The sequence below is a fragment of the Bufo gargarizans genome, chromosome 2, assembly GCF_014858855.1.
Source record: "Bufo gargarizans isolate SCDJY-AF-19 chromosome 2, ASM1485885v1, whole genome shotgun sequence".
Classification (NCBI taxonomy): Eukaryota; Metazoa; Chordata; class Amphibia; order Anura; family Bufonidae; genus Bufo; species Bufo gargarizans.
In genome coordinates this window covers 698,842,021-698,865,262 of record NC_058081.1, presented here as the reverse complement: position 1 = coordinate 698,865,262, position 23,242 = coordinate 698,842,021, and the positions used below count along the sequence as shown (strand labels likewise).

General features: G+C 42.0%; 1 protein-coding gene across 3 annotated transcripts in view; it reads left to right on the top strand.

Annotated features, from left to right (window-relative positions):
• Positions 1 to 23,242, top strand: part of LRRC4B (leucine rich repeat containing 4B) — a 257,964-nt gene that overhangs the window by 210,179 nt on the left and 24,543 nt on the right. For all 3 annotated transcript variants that reach the window (XM_044282420.1, XM_044282419.1, XM_044282417.1), the window contains one exon: positions 12,175 to 12,238. The gene's annotated coding sequence lies outside the window, so the exon portion shown is untranslated. The remainder of the gene's footprint in view (positions 1 to 12,174; positions 12,239 to 23,242) is intronic.

Genomic DNA, 23,242 nt, shown 5'->3' with positions numbered 1-23,242 from the left:
ATCATTGGACAGATGTCTGCACTGTCCATCCCTATATCTGTACATTGTAATTAGATCACCCCTAATCCACCAATCTTCTAAATTGGACAACCGAAAATGAGTGTGTAGAACGAATATTATCTCTACACTTTGGGGGAAATTTATCATGCGGAGAATTTTTGAAGTCCGTTTTGCTTGTCTGTTTTGCTGTGATTACTTCCAGTGTCATCAAACATCGCACAATGGTAAATTTGGTGCATATGTTTTTAGTCTAGAGAGAAGACTCCATTTTTTCGTGCCGCCCCCTTGCAATAGTAAGACTTCACCTTTTTTTGCAACTTTTAAAAAGTTTAACCGGATAAATCTAGCTTACCCCTAATTAACATAGCCAACCAAAATGGGTTAGAGCAGCATAAAATCACAAAATGTTGCAAATTTTGTAAAAAAAAAAAAATGGTGCACACCAAAATGTGTGACTTTTTTACAACAGAAAATGGGCCCAAAGCAAATGATAAACTCACCCTATGTTCTGTTTTACTTTGCAAGTCTAGGTTTCCTACCACTTTGCATCTAAGTTTTGTGTCTCTGAGACATGTCATAATAAGGTTCACTAATGGCAAGTACTAGATGAACTGACTGGAATTGGCACAGATTCTTGTTGAGCGGTTTCCCTATAGAAATGTCTATAAGGAAGGTACTGGGCCCATTATGGTGACCCATTTGTAACAGTAATGGGGTCAGTGTCTACTATTATACTCATATAATGCATATAATATTCATATAGGAAAAACTTTATTTCAGTAATATGTACTGTATTTTTCGCCCTATAAGATGCACCCCCCCCCCCCCCCAAAAGTGTGTGTGGGGGGGGGGTGGCAGTGCGTGTTATGGGGCGAATGCTGCAGTTTACACTGATATACCGACGACCGCATGCTGCACAGTGCGGCCGGAGGGTGTATCGGCGGGGAAGGAGGAGGGGCTGGGGGCCGGCAGTAGTACAGGCTGCTGGAATGAAGATTAATTATATTGTTAAACAATGCCTACACTTAGATAGGATTACTACAGTCAGCGGGGCCCGGTGCAATAGAATACAGTGACTGCACCGGGCCCCGCTGCCATTACAAAACTAGATGCCGGCCCCAACCCCCTGTATTGGGGGTCATTCACACTACACAGGGACACTGTTATGGGGGGGATCTGTGGATGCTATTTATGTGTCATCCACAGATCCCCCCCCCATAGCAGTGTCATGCCATCCACAGATGCCCCCATAACAGTGCCATCCACAGATCCCCCCCATAACAGTGCCATACACAGATCCCCCCATAGCAGTGTCATGCCATCCACAGATGCCCCCATAACAGTGTCAGCCACAGACCCCCATAACAGTGCGTCATTCACAGATCCCCCATAATAGTGTCATCAACAGACCACTATTAGTTAAAAACCCACCAAAAGCACACCTTTTGGTTCAAATTTTTTTTTTCTTATTTTCCTCCTCGAAAACCTAGGTGCTTCTTATAGGGCGAAAAATACGCTATATCCTTTGTGAAGGTTACCATTTATTCCACTGTTTCATAACAACTTGACCTTAGAGCACATCCTTAAGGCCATCTGTAATTGTGCTGTGACATGAATATTTGTGAGGAAAAGGAAGTATTTCACTCAATTTGGAACACAATGAAGAAGATTACAAGAAATGCAGAGTGAGCAGATCTACATCAATGTTCTAAGAGATTCTAGGAAATGTTTACTGCCTTTCCATAATCTATCCAGCTGTTTAGTATATGTGTCCAAATTTGATCCAGGTTCGGATGCGGATCCGTCCCACAAATGCATTGCAAGAACGGATCCGTCTATCCGTTCTATGCATGGGGATAAAACTGATCAGTTATTTTCCGGTCTAGAGCCCCTAGGACGGAAAAGAAAAACGCTAGTGTGAAAGTACCCTTAAAGGAGTTTTCTATTACGAATCAACCAGTAATGGACTATTACTTAGATTTTGATGGTCTATCCTCAGTATAGGTTATCAATATCAGATCGGCGGGAGCTCGATAACCCACATCACCACCGATCAGCTATCTCAGGCAGCTGCCGAAGCTGGAACACAGCTGGAAACGCAAGGTTTCGTCCACTGTGCAGCAGCTGCGCCAGGCTACTGCATCTCAGTGCCCAGGATGGTAGCTGAAGTACGCCCTCACCGCACACCACACAGTCTTCCATCCACCGTATAGTTACACCAGTGGGTGACAGTATCAGCTGATTGTGGGACTGCAGGGTGTCAGACCCCCCACTGATCTAATACTGAAGACCTATCCTGAGTATAGGTCACCAATGCCTAACTGTAAATACCTAAAAACCCCTTCACTCACCTGTCTACTCCAGCTCCGGTGCCCCCTCCTGGTTTTTGCTTCTAGAGCTGTAGCGGTGACATCCCCTACTACCCCACATAATCATTGCAACAAGTTACTGGTCTGTGTGGTCACGTGGAGTAGATAAGGGAGGTCATCGATACAGGGAGACCAGCGCTGCAGCAGTGACATCCCTGACTACCTCACATGACCGCTGTGACCAGCAATGGGTTGCAGAGCTTAAGTGGGGTCGTCGGGGAAGTCATCACTGCAGCAACGGAAACAAGGAGCAATGCAGTGACAGTGCTGGAACAGAGGGGAAGTGGACAGAGGAGTATATATTCTTTTGCTATTTCATAACAAGCCCTGATTGCACCTAAAAATTTGGGGGTCTTGTCCCCTTTCAGAGGACAAATAATAGAATCTTTACTGTAGATTCCAAGTCTAGTTATCTAATTGCCATATGTATAATATAACATGAAGTGAGACTGAAAAGAAGCGTTTAGTCTGTGACATTTTCCTATGATGCAGATGAATTTACATGCAAATAATGCTGAAGTGCAACTTTGGGAAGCCTTTAAATAGTTAAAAGCCAATCTATTCAATCTATTTAGAGAATACAACTTTCCATTGACGCCTTCTCTCTACTAGAAACAACCTGTCAGTGGTCCATATACAGTATGGCAAACTAGGGGTCATGAATGCATTTTTAGATTTCAGTGCTCAGAAATGGTACATAAGAGATGGTCTATGGTCTGCCCTGATTAATTTTGATTAATTTTACTTATTTACTGCATGTTATATTCTTGTCACGCCTAGGCGCACACTACAGTGGTCCATAATTCTATTTTTTCCAGTGGACCATGGGTCCTCAAAACAAAACTTGGAATGGGCCCCACTCCTCAATGAACAGAAACTTCAGAACACAAAATTTCTATAATTTTGGATACCTTACTGCACAGGTTAATGCACACAGTGATGTCATAATAGTGGGATAATACACAAAGGGAAAATGCACACTATGATGTTATAATAGTAGGATGCTTCACACAGTGATGTCACAGACCAGGGATGATGCATTCTGTGATGTGTAAGTACAGAGATAAAGCGATGCCACAGTACAGAGATAATGCACATATTGATGTCAAAATAGTGGGATAGTGCACACAGTGATGTCACAGTACAAGGATAATGCACGTGAGTTGCAAAGAAGTTGCTGGGGAGGGGGGCTTGTTCAAAAATTTGCTGTCAGGCTCAGTCAATTGAAGTTACCCCACTGATACTGAGACATCACAGCTCAAACAAGAAAAACATAATAAGGTCACTATTCAGGTGTAATGAACACATGATGTCCCAACACCCTATTAATGCAAAAACAAACACCCGTTTCCATTGCCCATAGTCATCAGTTGCTGCATCCTATGACTGAGGAGATGGGACCCCTCATGGTTGCTATGCCTGGTATCCTTGTAGTTCTGCTCTTGGTTTCATCTTATCATCATTGAATGTTCAAGATCTTATGTATAAATCAGATATTGTGAAGGAGTCGGGATTTCTAGACACTTATTCAAGTCACTGTATAAAAATATAGCAGGATGTCCAAGTTACCATAGCAACAAGAACCCTTTATACAGAAGCAAATAACAAACAGACAGGTCCTGCATGGAAAGCAATGGTGTCTTCTAATTGTGATAATGTTTAGATTGAGAGGCTACCACAAAGGTGACTTTTTCGAGAATCCCATGAAGCGATTCCCATCCGCTTTGTAGGAATTTACTGGCCAACACTAACTATGACTCCAGTAAACTGTCTTTTTCATAATCTGGAGGCTCCACATCACATTTGCAGTCAATCTATGAAGTGAAGCAGAAGCATACATTTGCAGTTAATGTGGAGGCATCTCAACACACATCACCACTAGGTTTGCAAATTATGGTCAAAATGTTCTGTCTAGGACAACGAACAACTCTGTAAAAGCCCTGTAAGATATATGACAAACATGTTACCACCCGACCTTTGATCATTTTAGTTGGCATCATCCATCATATGAAGATTCTCACACAAAAAAGTCTTATGATTTTTTACATATATTCCTTGTTAAGTCAACAGCTGTTCCCCCTGACTTCCCCATTCACATTCACAGTTGACTTAGCAAAGCATGTCTGTCATCTCATTGAATATAGGGGAGAAAGCTGCTGCCATACCCCTCTGGTGGAAGATTATCTAACCCTACAACAAAAGATCTTACACGTTGAAATTCAGAGTGCCCAATCCTTTTTTCTCCATCATCTGCTGAACCAACATAGGACGAACATCTAGTAGATGTTAGATGGTAGAGCGGTCATGCTGAAATTTGTGGGTTTGTCAGACCTTAATCTAATGAGTATGGCCACCTTTAGGTCACCACAAATATTTTCTATGTGACCTTCACCCTAAATCTACCGGTTGTTACCTTGTTAATGCCTTCAAAAAGCCAAAGGCCTGAGGAGGATATGGTCACACATTCAGGTTTCTTAACGCAATTTTGGAAGCCAAAGCCAGGAGTGAATTCAAAAAAGAAGAGAAGTCTTATGGCTTTATTACTTTCTCTCCTTTTGTGATCCACTCCTTATTTTGGCCGTACCATTCTTAATAGAGAGCTATAATCCTGACCCTAATGTGCACTGTAGTCGCTTCGATCATCGCTTCGATCATCAAGCCACCCTTCAAAAAGACTTCCAGTTGAACTTTTTTTTTACAGTAGCTGTTGTCCAGGTAGTTGTCATATCAGGAAGCACATCCTTTTAGAACTTTCCTTTATCCTATGGCCCCTCTTATGGCATTTTGACAAGAAAATGTATGAAAACCCCCCACAAAACTCTTTAAGCCTATTTATGTAACACTGATTGTAGACTAAAACTCCACAAGTATACCAGTTGGTTTCAGGCTAGTTGTCAGTAGTTAGGTAACATCTTAGAAGTAGTCCCCACAGGCTGGGATAATGAATATACAAAATCGTTATTGACTTGACACAGGCTACTCTGAAGTGCAGTCTCAGGAATCTGTCATTCTCTACCCTAAACCCCCATGAGGAGCTCTTTCCTTTTCCTACTACATTCACTAGTCATAATACCCAGGATAGTCCCCAGTAGGCAGTCAGGGTGCAGATGCCAGTTATTTGTGGTCAAGTTGTCTGCATACTGGCCATCTGGGGCTTTAAATGCTATTTTCTGATCCAAAAAGGTAGTTCCTTCTTAATATGTCACTTATCTGTTGTTGTCTATTGCATACCAGAGCCTATTCCATACCAGAGCCTACCAGAGTCTAACAGAGAAAAGTTCTCTTTGGCCAATTGTAATCCACTGCCTCAATGGCAATGTTTTCCTCTGTGCCACCTTTGTGTGGATATTGGAGTGACATTTAAAAGTCCCACCTACATATTGGGAGCTACAAGTGCTCTTACTGCTTGTAGGTCCATAGTTATGCTTCCAGTTGAATGGGTGGACATCTTTCCCAGACTTCTACTACTTCAAAAAGACATCTCATTATCCCAAACCTATAATTGGTTCTTCATGTTACAGTTAGTCAGGATATCTTCCATTGCATGATGTTGTCCTGCATGGTTGAAGGGTTTAAACGTATTTTAGAGTATTTTGTGTTAACCTGAAATATGTTAACGTTCTAGAACAGGATTCATTGAATTGTCGATGATGCCACATAGAAATGTCTAAATCAAAACTGCTCCAGTAATAGATGAAATGTTTTTTGTGAAGGCTTCTATTTATCACTGACGGACAAGACATGTCCTCTTTACTGGACCTTGTTCATTTAAGGTTGGAAAAAGTGTTTTATATAGACAGTACATTAGAAATGTATTATTGTCATGTACAGAGATTGATCATGTTGGAAGGTGTAGGGTTCTAGGTATAGAGTATAAAAGAATTGAAATTATAGTCATGGTCTGCTGAAGGGTTATGTTGGAGGTTGAAGTGTTCTATGTATAGAATATAATAGAACTGAGTTATGATTATATACAGAGGACAGTCATCTAGGTACAGAAGCAAGAGACAGCTTAGAGAACTATATCACACGAACAGTGTATCTACTGTACACTCTGCCATGTCATGGCATCTCTGTAAAGATATAAACTGAATCTACTAAATATACAGCAAAGAATATGTCATTACCCAGTTTACTTTGCCACAGCTAAAAATAAATCATATTGAACTTTACCTATGGAGTTTGCACAAGAATGCATCAGATCTAGCAAAAACAAATCAACCAACCAATAAAGCCTAATCCCAGTCATAGTGGCTAAGGAACCATAAATATCTGCTGTTTATATGACACATTGGAGGTCACCAATGTCTTCTGGATATAAAACTTAATTGAGGGTCTAAAATTCCACATGTACATTCTGGTCCCACCTGACACAGCCTCCCACCCTCAGGATCATATTGCTGTACCTATATATGAATCATGTGCTTCTGTCCTTTATTCTGAGCCCCATCGTATGATAGCTGTCAGAAATTAAGGAGACAGAATGTTATCATGCAAGCCTATGTGATTGTGGAGAATTCAGACTTTTCTATGAGGAAAATTGAGCTCTAACCAATATTTTTTTAAAAAGGAAACTTTTTTAAGATAAGCAGCCCAAATTGAATTAAAAAGTGGTCTTCTAGAGGTTGGTATTCACAGCAAAAGGCACCCAGCCGCAATGACAAGGAACAGCGATCACGCCGAACCTCATCATTTAACCCCTCAGATGTCACGTTCAAAAGCAATCGCGGCATCTGTGAGGTTAGGCAGTGGGATGTGGCTCCCTCTGCTTTCCGATCGGAGCCCCAGCAGTGAAATTGTGGGGCTCCAATTAGATACTATGACAGCCTGGACCCTGCTGGAGGTTCCCAGGCATGCCATGGTAAACTTTCTGCTAGGCTGTGCACGGGGCACAGCTCAGCAGGGAGCCCGTCAGAATGCCATTCACCCTAGTAGATAGGGTGAAAGGGCCAAGGGATCAAAAGATCCCAGATTCTAGCCCCCTAAGGGTTTAATAATAATAATTAAAAAAATATATATTAAAAGTTTAAATCACCCCCTTTCATAATTTTTTATAAATATATACAAAATTAACATCTCAGGTATCGCTGCATCCAAAAATGTCTGAACGATTTAAATATTTTTTTAATTTTTCTGCGTGGTAAATGCTGTAACGGAAAAAAAAACTATAAAAACAAGCAATGCGACTTTTTAGTCACCTTGTCTCCCAAAAAAGTTGAATAACAGTAATAAGAAAGTTGTATGTACCCCAATACAACTATAGTTTGTCCCTCAAAAAAAAGCCCTCATACAGCTCTGTAGACCAAAATATAGAAAAGTCATGGCTGACTGACAGAAAATGGTGATGCAAAGAAAATTTAGATTTTTTAAGTTTTTTTAAAGTAATAAAACAAAATAAAAACTATATAAATTTTGTATCCCTGTAATCGTATTGAGGCACAGAATAAAGAGGTCATGTCACTTTTAGTGCATAGTGAATGTTGTGATGTCAAAACCCCAAAATCTTGGCTGAATTGTGTGTTTTTTTTATTTTTATTTTACCCAACAAATAATTTTTCCCTGCTTTCCAATAAAAGACACAATCAATTAAATGTTTCTATTAGAAAATGCATCTTGTCCCGCAAGAAAATAAGCCCTCATATGTGAACGGAAAAATAAAAAAGTTACTGCATATTGGAATGTTGGGAGATAAAATCAAAAATGCAAAAAGCAAATTAGGCTCAGTCCTTAAAGGGGTTAGATAGGACATCAATATTAAATTCCCTGACAGCAACCTTTAAAGACTATGGCCCTGATTTATCACACCTTCACTCCAGAATTCTGGCATTTAAAGGTCACAGAAATAGTGACTTTGTGACTATTTTGCACTCACTTGTGCAAAATTTAGCGACTTTTGGCATATGGGTGAGAAAGTGGGTGTGGTTAGCTATGTTAATGAGTTTTACTCCAGATTTATCATCGCGAAAAAGTCATACTCTCACTCCAGGAGGACGGTGGAGTAGGAAAACTGACAAGCCAAAATTTATCAAACAACCTGCAACATTTGATAATTGTGGCACAAAGTACTCCAAACCAGACTCAAGCAAAACTGAATTCATATATTCCCCTCATAATAAATTCCTCCTCTATGTATGTATATATGGAAATGTGTGTATTTTTGGATAGAACTAATTATTTAATTTTCAACCATCTGTCTTCTGCAGTCTGCTTGTATTCTCATACATTGCAGGCTGCTCAGTCTTGTTCAGTATGACATCCGCTAGACAAGCTCTCTTATGGCTCAATCTGTAGACCTTATCTCTTTTCTCTGGAACATTCATGAAGTGGACTTCCCACTTCCCCTTTATTTTATTTGGTTGTAAAGTTATCAGATAAAATTTCTGTTCAAGGGAGCAGAGAGAGGGTCTATAGATAGTGGTGAGCATACTTGTGTTTTCGAGTTCAGCGTCCAAGGTTCGGGTTCGGGTTATCTAAGAATTATGTTATGGATTCCACTACCACGACCATAACTTATGGTCCATGGTAGCAGACTCCATAACGGAATTATTAGATGACACAAACCCGAACCTTGGACGCCGAACTTGAAAATACAAGTTTGTTCATCCCTATCTACAGACTGTGCTGTCAGAGAGCTTACAGTATTTAACAGATTTTACACTGAACGGGACTGAGCAGCCTCCAATGTATGATAATGCATACAAGCTACAGAAGACAAACTCAGCTAAATCTTTAATAAAACCTAATTACAAATGCATTTCAGTATAATAAAAAGCACCCAAAGGTGTCCATAGCCTTTAATGTTCACTGTGAACAACGACACTTGTATGAGGAAGGTCACTATCTGGATGGAGGTTCTACACAAAAAAGATGAATGTAAATTAGTTAATTCATTTCTTTACAAAGATGACCCCAGAAGGTCATTCATTTAGGCTAGAATGATCCATTTGAATGTTGGCAGAAGATGTACACGGTAATCCAACACTGCAGTAGTCGGAACCGCCTCTATGAGCGCTGTGCTGAGCAATGTAAATGTTGAAGAGGCCACACCGCTCTCATGAGAGACAAGGCCCCTTCGAACAGCTGAATGGCCGTGGACAGATATCCACCAATCTGATATTGATGGCCATCAATTTTAGGAAGCTCCATAACTCATTATGTTCCAAATCCAACTTAATAAGTAGCGTAGATTAAAAAATCTCAGTCATGAGTCTTTTATATGATCAAGCCTCTGGAAGCCTCTATGAGCTGGGGTCCCTGATGTCACCCACCCGAATAGCAAGTCTTTGTATGTTGAAGTAGCAGTGCTGGAGTTGTCATTGATGTCATTGAGCCTTTCTGCTGTTTTTTACTACAAATTGTCTGACGTGTTCACATCGTTAGAAATGATCCCTTGTCTCATCTTGTCAATTGGAGCGTTCCTCAGAATAACCGCAGACCTCATAGTCTGCCGAATGTCCTCCGCCTGATGAACGGCAAGGACTTCGGAGATATTAGCTGGAACCCATGCAGGGTTTTCATCGGGATATATTTGACTCCCACCCACACTCCTCTTCTCTGCTTCTAGACTTGAGGTTTTAAATGGAACCCTATTGAAAAGGCATCCCTGTGGGGATGTAGAACCTGCTGGTATCTATGGAGATTTCCATAGAAACTGAGACCATCATTCTGACTTCCACTATAACATCACGTGACTCTCAGCTGTTAGGTAGGTGCAGTCTTCACTCATCCTAGAAATATATATATGTATATATATATGCACACACAGCGGAATAAACTTTATTTAACCGGACCGCCTCATGTTTTATCATCATGTGCTGATTCACTGGAGAATGATGCCTCTGTCACCTCCACACCCGGATCTGTGAAGAACGCTTTCTGTTACCGATGTTGGTGTCATGCTGCAATTATATAATAATGATAAGTCCAATATTAAGTGTACACAAGTTCAAAAAAAGAACATGGGCACAAACTTTAACCCTTTTCCTGTCTTGTTCTTCAGTACCTTTGAAGGATGTAAAGCCAATTAATTGTCTCAGGTAAAATTATTCTGCAGTTATGTTAAAGCTTCCTGCAGAGATAACATAAATTCTTCTACGTGAAGTATATTAGTAAAACACCTGCACAGTCATGACTATCCTGCAAGAGATATGAGTCTTCTGCACCTAGCTATTCTCCAGATCCCTGTAGATACTGTAATAGTATATTGGTATACATACACAGACATGACTATCCTACTGAAGTTACGAGTCCTCTACACCAGGATACCCTCCAGATCCCTACAGATAATATTATTTTAGTAATACATACACAGACATGACTATCCTTCAGGAGATCCGAGTCTTCTGCACCTGGATACCCTCCAGATCCCTGCAGATAATATTATATTAGTAATACATACACAGACATGACTATCCTACAGGAGTTACGAGTCCTCTGCACTAGGAGATCCTCCAGATTCCTGCTGATAATATTATATTAGTAATACATACACAGACATGACTATCCTACAGGAGTTACGAGTCCTCTGCACCGGGATATCCTCCAGATCCCTGCAGATAATATTATATTAGTATACATACACAGACATGACTATCCTACAGGAGTTACGAGTCCTGTACACAGGATATCTTCCAGATCCCTGCAGATAATATTATATTAGTATATATACACAGACATGACTATCCTACAGAAGTTACGAGTCCTCTGCACCGGGATAGCCTCCAGATCCTTGCAGATAATATTATGTTTGTAATACGTACACAGACATGACTATCCTGCAGGAGTTACAAGATATAAGTCTATGGCTATCTTCTACTCAAATCCTCTACATCCAACTATCCTCCAGATTCCTGCACATAATAGTATATTATTATACATGAAAAGGCATGACTATTCTTCAGGACAAATATTCTATACCTGGCTATCCTCTAGTTCTCTGCACATAAAAGCTTATTATTATACATATGCAGCCATGGCTATCCTACAGGAGATATGAGTCCCCTACACCTAGCTATCCTCCAGATAATTATACATACACAGACATGACTATCCTTTCAAGACATACGAGTACTCTATATACAGCTATCCTCCCTGCGCATAATAGTATATTACACATACACAGCCATGACTGTCCTACAGGAGATGCGAGTCCTCTACACCCAGCTATCCTCTGGATCCCTGCACATAATATTACAAGATATTGTATGAGTCCTCTATAAATGGCCATACTCAATGTCCCTACACATAATGGTATATTTATACATAAACAGACATGACTATCTTACAGGTGGCACAAATCCTCTACACCGGGCTATCCTGCAGATCCTTCTGCATATTAGTATATTATACATACACCCATGACCATTCTACATCAGATACAAGATAAAAGTCTTCTACACCCAGCTATCCTCTAGATCCTAGAGGCGGGAAGAGAGAGTAGCTGATACCCTGCATAGCGCTGCCCTTACAAGAGAGCACTGATCCATGTACCCCACCATTTATTGTTAGCATGAGTTGTCAGGGAATGTAACTAGTGTGCTAAGTGCCTTCAGGGAGAGATATATAACCAACAGGTTGTGTGCCTTCAGTGATGGACTGAAACTATTAAGCTATGTACCCACATAGAGAAACTGTTCAACCGCCAGGCTTTAACATCTGTAAACATCAATTGCACCTAATTGTGACTGAAGCCAATAAGCACTGTGCCTTCTGCTAGAGCAAAGTTAAGTTGTGAGTTCATCTTAAGTGATATGTTGTCGGAGGTTTGAGACTTCCATTTTCAACATGTTTCTTTTTTTTCCCCCAGAGATTATATCTGCATGGTTACCTTTATGGAGATAGACCAATCAACTGTTATTGAACTGACCAGGGTAAGTGTCCTTCATCTTAAATTGTGGGATCATTTCAAATGTAATGACACCTAAGCCTACAGTAAAAGGATAAGCCGTGTCAGATAGGTGGGGATTCCACCTCTGGGACCCTCATCTATTTCAAAGACTGAGACCTCTATCTGATGGCTGTTGTGAGCAGATATTATGCTTACTTGACTATCTTCGGAGCTCACGTAGAAGTGAATGGAGAGAGCTGCGCATATGCAGCCGCTTCTCCTTTCAACTCAGCTTCAAAACAGGGGTCTTTCAACGCTCATTCTCAAAATAGATGTGGGTCCCAGAGACAGTTATGGCATATCCTATGGCTATTCCATAAATCTCAAGATGAAAATACCCCTTTAAGTTTGCGAAACATTTAGTTTCAGCATTTAATATGATTATTTCCTTAAAGGAAAATTGTCATCACAATTTTGGACTATCATCTGTAGTAATACATGAGTAGTACTGGTGCAGATATTGGGTCCAGATCATTATTTTATTATTTTCCTACTGCCCTCCATTTCCCTGGTGTCGGCACTCAGAGCTGCAATCTAAAACATTGTTAGGGCGGCTGAAAATGGAGGAGATATTAAAAGCCTATGTTCAATTAAAATGTCACTAGACCTTCATCTCAGTTGTGGACAAGCACTGACGAGACTGTGTATGGCCACAACAATTTGGAATGGATGAAGAGGAGAATGTAAGGGGAAATGGTTTGGTTTACCAGAAGATGACCCACTACATCTGTCTTAGGATCAAGTAGTGGACGAAGGGTGGTGTCTTCTATTTTAAGCTGGCCATGTACATATATCTAAGATGTACAGTATATCAGCTGTGAACCCCTATTTTGGCTGGACCTGCTGACTATCTAATGTATATGGGACTCTGAACTCTACCCAAGTTTCCTGGGAGAAAAGGATCGAGCTATTGGATTTTAGCACCTGATTCTTTTGTTCTCGGGAGATAAACCACCCCCAGAGGAGTCTGGCAGTGGCTTTCTCCTCTGTCCTCATCCAGAACACATGTTCTTCCAGTCAGAACAAGTGTGCATATGTATGGGGAGTGAAGATAGACAGCTATTGTCCAACAAAACATTTAGCCAAGAGGTACGTCATGTTTATAGCCAGCCTTAGAGCAAAGCAGCAGCGTTGAGAAAAATGAAGTTCTGAATAGTATCTTGGAACTGGAGACTGATGAGGAGGAGGCAGAGGTGAAGAGATGTGACAATTATGATCACGGTGCTCAATGTAGAAGGTATACAGAGCAAAAACTATCGTCTGGCATGAGAAAAATCATGTATCAGAGGTGATGCTGCTATAGATGACGCTGCCATGTTCTTAGGGTGCCTAGAGAAAAGCCACCAACCTTGCCAGTTTTTTTTTGCTGTGGCTGCTACTGTCATATGAAGTGTAATCTGTACTGGTGCCATAAAAGTGTATGCTATGGTGGCAGTCAGATATGCTGGGGGAGCCATGGTGTACTGCAGGTTCTTCTTTCACCTCCCCCTGGATACCACGAGTCTTCAGTATTCCATACAGAGGCATCCAGTAATAAGTGTATACCGCATGATATTTTTTTAATTTAGATTTTACTGAGCACATCTGTTATTACATCAAAAAGTGTAAAGACATTTGTCACAAAGTAATATGTCACCTTCACTTTCAACACTTCCCTTGACATATGGAAAACCATAATAATAGAACGTGTTCGCTCTCCATCTGTCTTATATCTATTCATTTAACACCCATATGTTTCATCAGGTACCAAAATTATAACATAACTAGAGTAAGGGTCCATTCACACGTCCGTAAGTGTTTTGTGGATCCACGGATCTGTGGTTCCGCAAAACACGGACACCGGCAATGTGCGTTCCGCATTTTGCGGACCGCACATCGCCAGCACTAATAGAATATGCCTATTCTTGTCCGCAATTGCAGACAAGAATAGGATATGTTCTATTTTATTCGGGAACGGAAATGCGGACCCAGAATTGCGGGTCCGCATTTCCGGATGCGGGCCGCACGTCGTGTGGTTCCATGGAAATGAATCGAACGAAATTGCGTACATGTGAATGGAGCCTTAAACAACCAACATATCAGGAGTAACCTCTCATCGTTATCACAGAAAGTCACAAAACGGTCACGGTATATCCTTAGTTTCATGCTGTAAGCCTCCATAGCTTCGAAGTATTGGGTAGTATTCTGAAATCGGACATTAGAATACCTAAAGAACTGGATGATAAATATTTTCCATTTCATGAAACTTTCATATTAAAGGTGCCATGTGACCCCTAACTATATATGCAACATGCTGCCTCCCCCCAGGGCCCTCTCTTTATCGCATCCCTAGTTGGAATGCAGAGTGGTGTAGTGCGGCCTAAATGTCTCTTTATGTGTGTCACGATGCTCCTACCTGGATACCGCTGGACTACAGGCTTTGGCTCCAAAGCAATAAATAGGTGGAATAATTGAGGGATTTGAAAGAATAACTTGAGTCCCGACCTTGAAATATGGGACTCTGAACTCTACCCAAGTTAATTGAGGGATTTGAAAGAATAACTTGAGTCCCGACCTTGTATATGGGACTCTGAACTCTACCCAAGTTCCTGAGAGAAAAGGATCGAGCTATTGGATTTTAGCACCTGATCCTTTTGTTCTCGGGATATAAACCACCTCCAGAGGAAATGAAGTTTAATGGCAGCTTTACTTGAATGAACGTTTTATCCAAACAGTTTTCAGAATTTGTCTTTGTTCCAGCAGGCTTTAGCATGAACTGGCAGGCAAACTTAACTTTGTTTTATCTCGTTATCTCTGCTGTACTGACAGGCTAGCTTAGTAACTTTGATTCCTTATTTATTCTGCACTCTTCTCTTTAGTCTGACTTAGTTTTCAGCCAAGGAATAGGTTAGTGTCCTGTCAGCTCCAACATGGAGTCGGAATCATCTAGAACTGCCCACCTCCTTCTGGTTGCAAGCAGGACTTGCCCACTTCTGCCCAAAAGGGGGGAGAATGGAATGGTGAGTTCCATTCTGTCTAAGGATAGATCTGCCATATTTGCTGCCACCTGCTAGTGAACCAGGTAAAGTACATATGAGCAGTTGCATAACAATATTATAGATGCACATTGTGGTGAACCTGGAACATAATACATAGATGACATTGTGTTAGCCCAATAAAGACAGTAGCAGGGTGCAGGAGTGGTAACACCACTCTAGGGTGTTACATACAGACCAAATAAACAGTTTTAATTATTATTACTAACTTCATTAGTTTAATTAGATCCCGCCACGTCCCTTCCGGCCATGCGGTACTCGACTGGGGCCCAGGGCAAGAGGGGGCCCAGTTGGGATCATCCCCTCTTCTACATGGGGTAAAACTTGGTCAGGACTCTACCCTCTAAAGCAGGCATGCTCAACCTGCGGCCCTCCAGCTGTTGCAAAACTACAACTCCCACAATTCCCTGACAGCCTACAGCTTTCATCCTACAGAAGGGCATCATGGGAGTTGTAGTTTTACAACAGCTGGAGGGCCGCAGGTTGAGCATCCCTGCTCTAAAGGAACAACTTTTAGCAAATAAAGCAGTGAAAAAATGGCCGAAGGGTCATTAAAAGGGGTTTAGGCAGAAACTCTTCTGTCCTGTGTCGGGGCCCTTACTTCTCTATGTACGCCACTGGTCATACCCTTACATATTTATTTTTTTACATGGGAGCCTGTGGACGATGAATGCCTCTCTAGGTCTCCCATGGAGGTATACATTGGGAAAACCTCCACATTCACAGTATGAGTTCAGGGTGAGACTGTTGTATGTGCATCATCAGCACAGTGTGAAGGTGACATATACCCATGGTCCAAAGACTCTGCAAGGCATGTGCATCTTAAGTCCAACATGTGAGCGGAGCATGTGTCCCAAATGTGAGTGCAGTGTGTACAGCATGCATCTAGCGCAGGGTAACGCATTTGCAGAATTGGTACAGTCTGTAAGTAGTGCATGTTTGGTAAATGTCCAGAATATAGGTGGCATGTGTGCGGCATGTCAGTGGCACATGTGTATAGTATTGGGCGTGGCATGTGTGCATTCTTTTTCAAATGCACTAGCAGAAGGCACACACACATGAATCTAGACATAGACTTGTGATCAGCACACTCAAGGATGCCCACATACACTATCCATAGGACCACATTTATCCGTTGTATGCCAGAAGGGCGTCCTGTTGGCATTCATTCGGGGGTATTTGCTGATATACCTTTTTTAAATAACTGAAAAACGTAGCCAATAAAGATGAGCAAATTGATTCTACATAATCCAAATTTTACCCAAATTTTTTTCAAATTCCACCCTTCATAAAAAACTGGACACTGTTAAAAATAGAGAGACTAAGAATGCAATGTTGAGTACATTAAACCTGACGATATGTGTCAGATGAGTCTAAGGTGGGCATTACTACTGTACAGGGGTTTTCGAGCATCTAAAATATGATATATAGAGTATTTGTCATTTGGTGCTGACCAGGTGTCCAAACTACAAATTACAGGGAGTTTTTACTTTGTCTTTTTTCCCGTTTTTCTCTTTTTCCTTTTCTCTCTTACATTATCATGCTAAGGGACCTGACATCTATTATGTACAAAGAAATCTCAGGTGACCGCTCAAGCTCAGACAATACTTTCGTCTTATATCCAGAGACTTTTACATATGGTTACATACTGTGTGTTTCACACTTTTTTGGAGGTGAAAATTGAGTGTTTCTTCTTATTAGGATGTCATGGACCTTGAATGGATTTGAATGTTTTGACTGACGCTCTACTGCAATAATCTAGGAGGATTTACATATGTATAACTGTATTCTTTCTACTAACATTGTCACTTCTTTCTGGTATCAATTTTTGGGCTCACCCTTAAAGAGGACCTTTCACCAGTTTTTACTTTATAAAAGCAATACCTCATACTGTAGTCCATGTTCAGGAGATGCCATCTCTCTAATTTTTTTTTATGATTCGCTCCTCTGTTGCGCCACTGTGCCGCCCAGTTGGTTTTGACACCTGATATGCTAATTAATAGCATAGGTACAGGGAAGAGAAGATATCATCTTTTCTCAGTGGGCGTCTCCTTCTCTCTGGCTGTGGCGAGGTCCAATCGCAGCATACATCTTCAGAGCCAGGGAGAAGGAGAGTTGTTTTCGTGAGATTTGGTAAATCTCATGAGAACAGGCTATGTAATCGAGCATAGTACTTGCTGTACTCGCTTACATAGCCTGTTCTCATGAGATTTGCCAAATCTCACGAAAACAACTCTCCTTCTCCCTGGCTGTTAAGCGGTCCGCTGTGATTGAACTGCATCACAACCAGGTAGAAGGAGACGCCCACTGAGAAAGCTGAACCAAATGGGGTGCACAGTGGCGCAACGGAGGAGAGGATCATGTACAAAATTTGCGAGATTGGCATCTCCTGGACATGGACTAGAGCAGGGCTGGCCAACCTGTGGCTCTCCAGCTGTTACAACTCCCAGCATGCCCAGTCTGCCTACAGCTATCAGCCTACACCAGGGAATGGTGGGAGTTCTAGTTTTACAACAGCTGGAGAGCCGCAAGTTGGCCAGCCCTGGACTAGGGTATGAGGTATTACTTTTATAATGTAAAAACTGGTGAGAGGTGCACTTTAAAGATGATATGTAATCAGTTTTTGAAATCAACATGGCTTACATGTAGAGATGAGCCATTCGCTAAAAATCGAATTCGAGTTCAATTTGGCTGAATCGGTCGACCAATTCAGATTAGGTCTGAATTGATTCTACCCTAATCTAATGTGCTCCAATTGGCTGAAAATTTGTGTAAGATACTCTGAGGTCTCCTGGAACTCATATTGTTAGTTTTCTTGTCTGTCTCTTTTTTTTTTTCTTCTTTTACAAATTTTTATTTATTTTTTTTTCTCTATTATTCTCTCCAAAATTTGTCCTGAATTAATTCACTAATACGGTAATTCAGATTTGGATCCACTGCAAATTTTTTGTTTAGAATGCATTCTCGCATCTCTGCTTACATGCTATGATTTCCACTGGACCCTTGATCATTGTGGGGTTTATTTTGTTTTGTGCAATCCATTACCCCTTTCCATAGTTCTGGCCCCCAATACCATTTGGAGCTCTATAGGCTAATAGAAAGCCAAGGTCCAAAGGGGCATAGATCAGCTACCCTCAGCATGGGCTGTGTCCACACCAACACTCTGATATTGCTTAGTCGTAGAGGATAGTATCAGATAGAACAGTATGATCTCACAAGATGTAACTAATCTCACAAGACCAGGCTGTGGGAAGACCCAGTTCCAGTGTTCAGTGGCATTCATAGTGGAAGAGTGGAAGCTGGTCTGACAAGATTAGTTACATCTCGCATGATCACTTTATACTTCGGCATCACTCTGATGCTGTCCTCTATAAGTGGTGTGGACGCTGCCCATGGAGCAGAGAGCTGGTTTATGGCTTTCTTTTAGTATATAGAGCACAAAAAGGTATTGGGGGCCAATACTATGATACAAGGGGATGGACTATTAAAAGAAAGCCACCACAATGATGGGTGAACGATGGCATATAAGTCATGTTGATTCCATAAACTGTGTATAGGTCTCCTTTAAATGTGTCGAACACCAGTCCCCCAATTATATTGCAACTTTATCCTATTCCTCTGGTCTATTCTTTTTTTACCTTTGTATTTGTATTCTCATGCCACTTTTTCATAGCTTCTCTTCCTTGTTTTATCATATTATGTTAAAATTATTTAAAAGTTATATGGACACCTTCGGGGGAAATTTTTGTATTATTGCATTTTACTCATTTTTGGCTTAAAATACATTTCCCATGGACATCCTCCCATCCCCAAAAGAAGCAGGACAGAACATTGCTCCCACTCGCCATCTCTCATATGTGTAAAGTGAAGTGTTGCCATGCTGTGTTAGAGCTGATTGGACTGTGCGAGAGTAGCTACACTGCCGTTCACTTCCTAAAATGCATCAAATAGCTTCAACTGGGCAAGTTGGTCAGCGAGAAAGGCAGGAACATTGTGGCCAAGCTGCATTTGGGGGAAATAACACATGCTTCCTTCAAGGTGCACGTGATAAATTTAGTTGTGCAACACTTTTTGAAAAAGTACAGTAGCTTGCAGTAGTTGCTGGCCATGTCCCAGAGACTGTTCTCACATTTCAACCATTCTTATATGGCACGGAGTGCTCTTCTGGTCTGCCATTGAACCATCTAAAGTTCCACCTTACATATGCTAGAGTGTTTATATGAGCAGCGTAAAGCGGTGAATGATTTTGTTGTGCAGCAGACCACCTCTGCAGGAAGCATTTGCTGTGTCCAGGTCAGGCAGAGGCAGTACACCAGAGACGCTTGTCGGGTACTCAGGTCTTTCGATGAGGCTACCAGATTTGTCAATAGGAACAACTGAGGCATCAACAATGTCACCCCCGGATATTTATTTTAGAGCAGATACTCACGCTGATGCAACAAGAGATGGTGGAAGAAGAACAGCTTATGCATCTTGCTGGCTGTCCTGTAGTTGTTTAAACCCACAAGGACAAATTCCATGGAGAAGGAGGATGAGAAGCTACCACTGGAGGAGGGGGAGTTGCTTGTGCAGGACGATAAGGCTAAAGATGATAATAACACAGTCTAAGATGACCAAACATCTCAGTGGGGGACTCAAATTGGGGGATTTGAAAGAAAGACCATGAGATGAAGTTGAACAGCAGCTTTACTTGAATAAACGTTCATCAGAAACAGTCTCCAAACTTTGTTTTGGTCCCAGCAGGCTTTAGCATTAACTGGCAGGCAAACTCGTCTCTGCTACATCTCTTTCTCTATGGCTCTGCTGTTCTGACAGGCTGGCTGTATAACTCAGATTCTTCTGTCTGCTGCACCTTCTCTCTGTAGTCTTACTCTTAAGTTGTGCCAGGGAACTATGCTCCTGGCTTCTGAGGCTTTAAGCTTTGGCGTCCATGGCCAGCTAAGCTTAGGGTGCTCTGGCTGGCGAGGGCACGTCCAGCAGAGACGTGCCCTCTGCACACCTGTCCCCTAGCAGGGGGTAAGCTAGACTAACTAGAAACTGGACCCCACCCTTCCTGGAGAAAGTGTGACTCACCCACCTTTCTCCGGGAGGGGGGGGGGGGGGTAGAATGGAATGGAAAGCTTCATTCTACCTAACTATAGCTCTGCCGTGTTTGCTGCCACCTGCTGGTGAACCAGGCACATTACTTGTGAACATAATAGTTACAAACATTAGAAATGCACAGTGTATGGGACTTGAAGAAAATACATAAGATGACGTTTTGTTAACCCATTGGAGGTAGTAGCAGGGTGCAGAAGTGGTAATGCCACTCTGGGGCGTTACACATGTGTTACCCATAGCTGTATATGTCAATGTCACTCTGACATGATTTGCTATTGCTGTCTCTGGGGAAAGGAGAGAAAGCAAAAATAAAAAAATAAAAAAAAGATAACGAAAAGATATTAAGAAATCTGAGTCCTAGGAGACCTTAGTGTGTCATATTACAATTTTCAGGTCAATTGCAACATATTTGATTTGTGTAGAATCAATTCAGACAAATTTCTTGAAATTCGCTCATCTCTAGCTCAAAAGTGTTCATAGCCTTTAAACTCTTCCCTTTGATTTAATCTTTTTGTACCAATCCCATGAAATCTCTTGCAAACAGCTTATAATGCTCTAAAATAACTAAATCAGTAATCCTCTACTTACAACCTCCCTGCTTCCACTTTACCAAAACTTCCCTGCCGCCCACCCCCTCCCCCAGACTCCGTTCACCCCGCTCCAGCAGTAACATGACTATTACTCTTGTTATTTTGGACCATTATATGCTGTTTGCAAAAAAATATCATTAAGTTGGACAACCACACAATACTTAAATCTAACTGGAAGATGGAGTTTCTACACATACTAAATGTGTTTTATTGAAGATATATGTTTATAGCATGGCACAAAGATAAAAGTAAATGAAGGTGGAAACTACCACATATGGAGTGGATAATAAGAGGAATTTAAGAATATGGCAACATATGTTGTTCTAATCCATACAGCCATGTCTGAGTGCCCCAAAGGTTCATGTTGCTTGAAGAGCATTTCAGTGAGAAAGCCAAATCCTAACCTTTATCCTACAACCGACTGGGCATGTAATCACTACATGAACAGTGAAATCACATCTGCTCATTCTCTGCTTCTAGACAGAGATTTTATTCCAAATGATCTAACATGGTTATAAGGGAAAATAATAGCATTCTTAATACAGAATTCATAGTACAATAGCGCTGTAGGGGTTAAAAATAATAATAATAATAATAATTTAACTCACCTTAATCCACTTTCTTCTTCTTTGCTGTGCACAGGAAAAGGACCCGTAGTGATGTCACTATGCTCATCACATGGTCCGTAACATGATCCATCACCATGGTAAAAAAAGATCATGTGACGGACCATGTGATGAGCGCAGTGACGTCATCAAAGGTCCTATTCCTCAAAGAAGAAGACAGAAGAGAAGCCGGGCTGCGCGAGCAAGTGGATTAAGGTGAGTAAAAAATGTTTTATTATTTTATAACCCCTCCAGCCCTATTGTACTATGCTATTATTCTCCCTTATAACCATGTTATAAGGGAAAATAATACAGTCTACACAACACCGATCCCAAACTTCTTCACAGAAGTTCGAGTTTGGGTGCCAAACATGGTGATTTTTCTCACACGCTTGCAAAACACATTACAATGTTTTGCACTCGCACGGAAAAATCGTGCATTTTCCCGCAACACACCCGCATCTTATCCGGGCCAAAAAAATGACGCCCGTGTGAAAGAGGCCTAAGGGTTTGTCCACACAGTCAGGTTTCTCCATGTAGTTTTGGAAGCCAGAACCTAAAGTGGATTAAAAAAAGAGTAGAGACTTCCGGTTCCGGCGCCAACATGGCAGGACGTGCTGAGTGAAGCTCCTCCACAGCCCGTGCCTCATAAACCTATCTCCCCGATATACCAGTCCTGACTGGAGTCAGGAACTGGGACTACCCGCTGAAGAAGCTAGCCGGCTCCTTATGGACCGGTTCTTAGTTACGATGGGGAGCAGGAACAAGCAACGGGGACCATTGAAAGGCACCAGGTCACAGTCTGCGGCGCGCAGCATGGCGGACAGCCCGCCTCAGCTATCACAAGCGGAACCGTTGCAGCTTCGGCCGGGGGAAGACCCTGACATAGAGGGAGACCAGCCAGAAGATCTAGTCATAGACTACAAGCAGCTGGCCTTAGAGGTGGCGGCGCGCATCCTACCCGACCTCCAGGAATCTTTATCCACTACGGTCTCAGCCTCCCTATCCCAGATCCGCCAAGACCTATTAGATCATGGGCGCCGTCTGGATGAGGCGGAGGAGAGAGTCGGGGCGCTGGAGGACGAGCAATCACACCATCGCTCCGAGTTTTCCAGACTCCAACAAGAGAACAAGAGGATCATGCTGAAGCTAGACGACCTAGAAAATCGTTCTAGAAGAAATAACCTGCGGCTGGTGGGCATAGCGGAGGCAGTCCCTCTCCATGAGCTGATCCAGTTGTGTGAGCAGGAGTTACCGCAGGCGCTGAACATATCGACCCGATGTAAAGTTGAGAGAGCCCACAGGATCGGGCAGGCGCCGCTACTGACGGGGAGACAGGATCGTGAAATGCCGACGCACGCGGCCCTTAACCAACGCCCGAGACAAGTGATAGTGCGGTACCTGGACTACTCGGAGAAGGCGGCCATTTTAAGAGCCTACAAAAGCAGCAAAGCCCCCCTGATGCTAAGGGGATCCCGAGCCCTTCTATTTGAAGATTTCTCAGCGGACGTAACCAGGCGGCGGCGAGAGTTTTCCACCATCTGCTCAGATCTATACAACGCTCAGGTACGATTCGCACTTTTATACCCCGCTACCCTGAGAGTACACGACATGGAGGGAGTGGTATCTACCTTCCAAGACCCTCAAGAGGCTCGGA